The 7,677-nt window shown below is 51.3% G+C and overlaps 1 pseudogene; it reads left to right on the forward strand.

Moving 5' to 3' along the window:
• The first annotated feature begins 2,399 nt into the window (after positions 1–2,399).
• Positions 2,400–6,503, forward strand: LOC119360563 (annotated as a pseudogene).
• Positions 6,504–7,677: the final 1,174 nt, after the last annotated feature.

Below are 7,677 nucleotides of genomic sequence, written 5' to 3' on the forward strand. Positions count from 1 at the left end.
CCTCCCCTACTCAAATACTCATAAAAGGTATCCCCGCCTGCCGGCGAGCATGGCTCCGGTCTGGCTGGAGTTCGAGTAGAACACCCACAGAACCTTTTTTCCCAATTTATGAAAAACAGACGTCAAATTTTTTCCCCTTAGTTTTGATGCTACTCGTCTTGCTCTATCCAACAAGCTTGAGTTTTCTCAATTCAGAGCTCATATGAAGAAGTACTGGCAGTTCTGGTTTTCCTTGGAGCTGCCGTTTTCCCCTTAGTTTGCTTGGCTCTGCCCCAGCGGTAGTACCGCCGAAGCTCCCCAGCGGTAGTACCGCTCTCCGAACGGTAGTACCGCTTGGGACCTTCGGCCGTAGTACCGCAGTGCTTCCGGGCTACTGCCGCCTCGATTCGAGTTCGATGTTTTTCGTGTCGGGTTTTGCGGTACTAGAAGCGGTAGTAGTGGCGGTAGTACCGCTCCAAGCGGTAGTACCGCTCTTACTCCCGCGGTAGTACCGCTCTGGGCCCAGGGCCCTGTCTTCCTCGCCAGCGCGGTAGTACCGCTGGGTGGGAGCGGTAGTACCGCTCTCAGCGGTAGTACCGCCCTGCCCTAGCGGTAGTACCGCTCTGTGCGGGGATGTACAGTGGGGTAACGGTTGGATTTCCCCCCTCCTATAAAAGGGGGTCTTCTTCCCCATTAAACTTTATCCCTTCGAGCTCGTGTTCTTCCCTCATTGTTGACCTTCTCCGAGCTTGCTATCTCTCAATCCCTCCATGGATTCTTGCTAGTTTTGGGGGGAAAAGAGAGAGGAGATCTAGATCCACATTTCCACCAATCACTTTCTCCTCTAAGTTAGGGGAACCCCTTGGATCTAGATCTTGGAGTTCTTCGTGTTCTTCTTTCGTTCTTCCTCTCATTTTCTTCCCTAGCATTAGTTGCTTCGGTGGGATTTGGGAGAGAAGAACTTGGGCACTCCGTGTGCCTTTGCCATTGCATTTGGTGCATCGGTTTGAGTTCTCCACGTGATACGTGGAAGTTACAAGTTGAGAAGCTTATTACTCTTGGGCTTGGTGCCCTTGAGCTTGTTCATCTTGGGTGCTTGGGCGCCCCTAGTTAGTTGGTGGTGTTCGGAGCTCAATCATTGTGGTGTAAAGCTTCGGGCACGCGTCGGGGTCTCCAATTAGGTTGTGGAGATCGCCCCGAGCATTTTGACGGGTACCGGTGACCGCCCCCAAGGGTTGCCAAAGTGTACGGGTTCGGTGACCGCCCCAAAGGGTCGCCATTTGTACGGGTTCGGTGACCGCCCTCAAGGATCCCTTGGTGGAATCACGGCATCTTGCATTGTGCTAGGGCGTGAGGAGATTACGGTGGCCCTAGTGGCTTCTTGGGGAGCATTGTGCCTCCACACCGCTCCAAACGGAGATTAGCATCCGCAAGGGTGTGAACTTCGGGATACATCGTCGTCTCTGCGTGCCTCGGTTATCTCTTACCCGAGCCCTTTACTTATGCACTTTACTTTGTGATAGCCAAATTGTTCTTTGTCATATATCTTGCTATCACATAGTTGCTTATACTGCTTAGCATAAGTTGTTGGTGCACATAGGTGAGCCTAGTTGTTTTAGGTTTTGTGCTTGACAAATTAACCGCTAGGTTTATTCCGCATTTGTTCAAGCCTAAACCATAATTATTTTAAAACGCCTATTCACCCCCCCTCTAGGCGACATCCACGATCTTTCAGACGACCGAGATGGCGCTACAGAGAAAACCTTGGGTGGCCGCTAAGGGAATTTCTGATCGAGACGAAGAAGGTGTTGGGGTCCGAACGCAAAAAGAGAAGATGGCAAGGTGGAGTGAGCTCAAGGTGGTGGAGGATGAGAACTTTGCCACAAGTTCTTCTTTGTAAGTGCCACCGAATGCATTTATCTTATTTCTTTCTTTTGCAATCTGGTTTCCTTCCCGTCTATTATTGGCATCTTCATCAACCTCGTTGTCCTCCTCAATGGATATGCTCAACCTTGATCTCTTTGAAGTGGTCTCCGCGATTCTTTGGATCCACTTCTGATTCTTGCATAGCTCTTTGTAGCAATGATGCAACGTGAAGGGCTTGTGACCGAACTTGGTTTTTCTATGCTTGGATAGTTTTTGGATGTAGGGGCCATATTCCGTCACTTGCACACCGCTCAGTGGTGCATGATTCATTTAGTTGGGAAAAGGAGGAGAGCCTTCTTAGCACTTGTATTTTGTTGTCTCACTCTTTGTAGGTATCCAATGCAGTTTGGGTTTTAATCGATTTTTCCTAGCTGACATGGATTATATTTTTTAGGTAAATAGCTGACTTCGATTTTTTTTATCCAGCCATTCTTATTTTTGGTCATATGCATGTTTCTGCAGCTGATGAGCTCATGAACGGAAAGGTTCAAGCCATGGTCATCTCGCCAGAGACATCACCTGAAGCCGAGCTATTCGCCAACCTCGCGAAGCGCAGCAGCATCCCGATCCTTTCCTTCTCGGCCACCTCGCTGGCATCAATTCCGTCGCAGGCACGTTTCTTTGTGCACAGTGCAGCCAACACCAACTCCCAGGCCGCGCCCGTTGCATCCATCCTTGAGGCATTCCAATGGCGCGCGGCCGTCCTGCTACTCGAGGAGTCCACCTACGGCATCAGCATTGTCTCGGCATTGGTCCACGAGTTCCAGGGGCACGGGCACGGGCACCGCGTACGCGGCATAATGGACAGCGTGGCTGTGCCAGCCGACGCGACAGACAGCCGCCTCGACGTAGTGTTTCTTGCAGTGAAGAACATGCCGGCGCGGGTGGTCGTCGTGCATGTGACTTCCGCTCTGGCTGTGCGCCTCTTCCGCCGGGCCATGGCCGCCGGCATGATGTCGGAGGGGTACGTCTGGATCGCCACGTCCGCCGTGGGCGATGCGGCGGACAGTCTCAGCCCCGGCGACCTCGACTGCCTGCAGGGGGTCGTCATCCTGCGGGTCCACGTGCAGGCAACGGAGCAAGTTAGAAACTTCTCAAGACGGTTCAAGCAGAGGTTTCGGCAGGAGAACCCGGCTACCCATGACACCGTGAGCGTGCCGGTGTGGCTACTCTGGCTGTATGACACGGCATGGGCAACCACCACGGCGGCCGACAGGTCCTTCCGAACGACGACGCACGCAGCTGGAACGGGACTTGCCGATGCCGTGCTCAGCACCAGGTTCCATGGCCTGGCTGGAAGTTTCAGGCTGGTCGATGGGCAGCGGCAGATCCCAGCAACATACGAGATCGTGAATATCATAGGCGCCGGAGCGAGGACGGTCGGGTTTTGGACGCCGGAGTTTGGGATCTCAACAAGTTTGTACCCCAGGAGTGGCAAGGAGCTGAAGCAAATCCTTTGGCCAGGTGAAACGGCGGTTGTTCCGGTAGGGTGGAGCGAGTCCCCAAATGGGCGTCCGCTTCGCGTGGCTGTCCCGGTGAAGCGTGGATTCAGCCAATTTGTGAACATTTCCGGCGATCCAAGGACGGGAAGAGAAATTATCACCGGCTACTGCATCGACGTATTCCATGCAGCCACGGCGAAATTGGCCCATCCAGTCGCGTATCAGTACGTGCCAGTCAACGATAACTCCGAGTCTTACGACACGCTTGTCAACCTGGTGCATGAAAATGTGAGTGCAAATCCCATGATATAAGCTACGTATTCCCTTTGTTCCGAAATTCTTAAATTCATAGGTATATTTAATACGAACTAGATTAATGTTAAATGTATTTAACTTGGAACAAACCTAAAACTTCAAGTATTTTGAAACAGAGGAGTGTTTTCTTTTTTGCGAGGGACATAAGCTACTTGTGTAGTGCAATCAATTGAACTGCGATTCATTGTTGCAGAAAGTCGACGCGGTGGTTGCAGACATGACGATAACAGCGAGCCGGATGAAGCTTGTTTCTTTCACGGTGCCATTCGCTGAATCTGGGTGGTCGATGATCGTGGCAGAGGAGGACAGAAGCAACAGCATGTGGATTTTCGTGAAGCCATTAACGCCATTACTCTGGCTCACCTGCATTGCGCTCTTCTTCTTCTCCAGCTTCATTGTGTGGGCGATCGAGCGCGAATCCAACCCTGATTTCCCATACATGACTTGGAAGCAAGTCGCGGTCCGGTTCTTCAGTGCATTCTCAACTCTAGTCTTCTCCCAAAGAATAAACCAAAACATGCAACATGTATATATATATAGCTGAACCGATACATATACTAAAACTAATATACTCATTGTCACCTACCTTTAGAGGAGAAGCTGAAGAGCAACCTGTCGAAGCTCGTGGAGGTCATATCGATGTTTGTGGCATTCATTGTCACAACATGCTACACGGCCAGCCTGACGTCTATGTTGACGGCTCGACCGCTCCAACCGACGATAAGCGTCCTGGGAGAAAGGGACTACGTGGGCTATCAAGAGGGATCATTCATCGCCGACTTCCTAATAGACATGGGCTTTCACGAGGCCAAGTTAAGGGGATATACCACAATCGATGAGTACGCCGATGCTCTGAGGAGAGGATCAGAGAACGGAGGGGTCTCGGCGATTTTCGACGAAATGCCCTATCTGAGGCTCTTCCTGTCGCGCTACTGCCAAGGCTACTCCATGGTCGGTCCAACCTACAAGAGCGCCGGGTTCGGATTTGTATGTGTCTATTTCCCCACCCCCTAATTAAATTGTAGCAATCCAGGTCGATCAGATATTCAGGTGTGTACGTACGATGGAGTGCAACAAGAATGATTGTGGCTCTAGTATTCCCCATGGGATCTCATCTAGCTCTTGACGTGTCGCGCGCCATCTTGGAGCTGGCAGAGGGAGAGAAGCTTGCACGCATCGAGAACAAGTGGTTTGCGCACCCTGGGGTCTGCGTGAACAAGAACAACAGCACCGACTCGTCGTTCAGGCTCGACCTCAGGAACTTCGGTGGGTTGTTCCTCATCAGCGTCTTGGTCTCGTGCCTCATGCTGCTGATAAACCTGACCGCATGTGTGGCCAGTAGTCCCCACAGAGTTCCGCCGTGGATGTGTTCTTGGGGGTATAATTTCGCACTTTTCAGTCATTTCTCGTGGGGGTATAATTGTATCATATCGCATGCAGGCAATGAATAGTAATTTCGGAAATGTGTTGGAATAATTAATAACAAGTCGTGACACTCGTGCATCTATGCTGTCAGAACTGCTACAAGTTACTGTTATGCAAGAATGAGTGGCTGTACTAACTACATGCCCTCAACCGGAATTTTTTTCGAAACGGAGCTAAAAGATTTGCCTCTTCCATTAATTAAGAAGAAGTTTAGAGTTGCTTTCACAACAGAAAAGCAAGATAAGATACATAGATTCTACTCTCGCGGCATGATGTTTCCCAAGTGTTTCGAGCCTGCGGCGATCCAAAGCCTAGCCTCATTCTTGATGTTACCAAATATGATAGATGGTAGCGTCGATTTTTGTTGGAACACCCTCAACCGGAATGAGTGGTTGTGTTATGAAAGAAATCTATCGCAAACATCGGGCGGCCAATCAATATCGGGCGGCCGATCCATCGCAAACATCGGTAGGACAACCGCTGGATGCTATGAGGAGAACCTCTGGCCACTGTTAGGCCTTGTAAAATGGGAGATGCTTAGATAAACAAACCAGATTTTTTTAAACACCGGTGCTTATTTGTACAGGGTAGACGCTTAACTAAGCGTCTCTTCTGTAGAAATAGGCACCGGTGCTTCAGAAAATTTCGGTTATTTTTCTAAGCACCCCTCTAAGCATCTCCCATTGTACAAGGCCTTACGACGGCGGTAGCCGGATGATGCGGCCATGACTCACCGATGTTGGGAAGACGATTGCCGGGTGCTATGACGCCAAGCTGCGAAGGCGACCGTCGATGTAGACCGACCGACGGGCCATGACGAACGAGGACTCGAGCTGCTGCAGACGGCCAGGCTGTTACTCGAACCACGACAGAGCGGCGTCTTTTTAATGCGGGAAGGCCATCATGACTAATTTTATTAAGATCAAATAATCAGTACATCATCAACTAGTTTAGTGGTGAATAGGGCTGCAAGAAAAGCTTGAGGTTCGTGAGCCGCTCGAGATTGACTCGTATTTTAGCTCAACTCGAAAAGAAATGAGATGAGTATGAATACTTTAAAGCAACTCCAATGCAAAGACTTAGATGGACACGTATTTTGTCCGTTTGGGTCATCTGTTCTGTCCGCCTAGCGGATGAGCCGGACATGCGCGGACTGTGGATGCACCCAGCGCAAGCGCATAGAGCGGACAACGCGACCACGGTGGAGACGTCGACGCCGCCGGGCCAGTCGTCGTGGCCGCCGCCACGGCTTGCTGCTTCATGGCGTCGTCCGCCGCGGAGGACATGGCCGACATCGCGCCGTCCTTCCACCTGATCTGCAGTTCACTGGGTCTCCCCGAAGTCGCCGTGGAGGAGCACGCAGAGGAAGACCAGCGCCAACACGCAAAGGAGGAGCACGCTATGGCTAGCTACTGAGCTCGGGAAGGGGTTGCAGGAGCAGAGGAAGTGAAGATTAGGAGTGCGTGAGATGTGAGCACGAGTGGAGGCTTGGGTGGGTGGTGGTGCTCGGGGCCTCCTTTTATAGCCGGCCGTGTCCGCAGCCGCCGTGCCAGCGATGTCTGCCCGCCGCATCGGGAGCGGCCATGGCCGACATCGCGTCGTCCTCGAGGGCGCGTCCTTCCACCAGTCTGCAGTTCCCCACAGGTCTCCTCGGCCCCGCGCCGCCCGCCTGCTGTTACTCGGACCCACCGTGCTCCAATGCCCCGGCCCCGTGCCGCCCTGCTGCTCCGCTCTGCTTAGAACGGGCGGCGCCGGCCTGCGTAGGTGGCCTCGTCGGCGAGCGGCGGCGGTGGCCTGCGCAGGTGGCCTCACCGGCGAGCGTGGCGGCGGCCTGTGCAGTGGCCTCGTCACCAAGCGTGTGCGGTCACTGATGTGTAGGTCCAGGGCGGACACGAGCGAACGAGAGCCCGCGACGGGAGCGTCCGCTTTGTCCATCGCGGATCCATTTATGGCTCAAATTTGGACTCAGTTTGGATCGGATCGTCCCGTTGGGCCAACTTTTTTGTCCGGATGACCCAAACGGATAAAATGAGTCGCCCCATTGGAGTTGCTCTTATGTAGCTCGATCGAGAAGCGAGCCGATCTTGAGCCAGCATTGGCTCACTCGATTTTAGCTCGATAGCTCGATATCATATAAGTATAATAAATAACCTTCATATATATTGCCAAGAATTAGGATCATTCATTTTCATATATGTTATGTACGATGTTTTTTCTTTACTTTACCTACTAGCAAACATGGAAATTAAGTATGGAGAAAATTTATTCTCATCACGTGGCTAACCATGTGTTCAATATCTTTTTATTTTCGTCAAAGTGAGCTGGCGCACCTTCATCGCCTTCTATCTATGATCTCTTGTTTTTAGATACTAGTTTTCACTTGAGAAAGAATAAGTCGAATTTATAGTGATTTTTCGGTTCTGTTGTGGCATATCTTGCTTTAAAATTTGCCTTAAAATGATTTTAAAAATCATCTTATTTAGCTCGAAACTAGCTCGAGATCGACTCGAGATCATTACAAGCTGAGCACAAGCCACTTTCTGCAGCTCGGCCTTGAGCTTCGCACATTTTGAGCTCGCTCGAATTTTAA

Source organism: Triticum dicoccoides, chromosome 2B (assembly GCF_002162155.2).
Source record: "Triticum dicoccoides isolate Atlit2015 ecotype Zavitan chromosome 2B, WEW_v2.0, whole genome shotgun sequence".
Lineage (NCBI taxonomy): Eukaryota > Viridiplantae > Streptophyta > Magnoliopsida > Poales > Poaceae > Triticum > Triticum dicoccoides.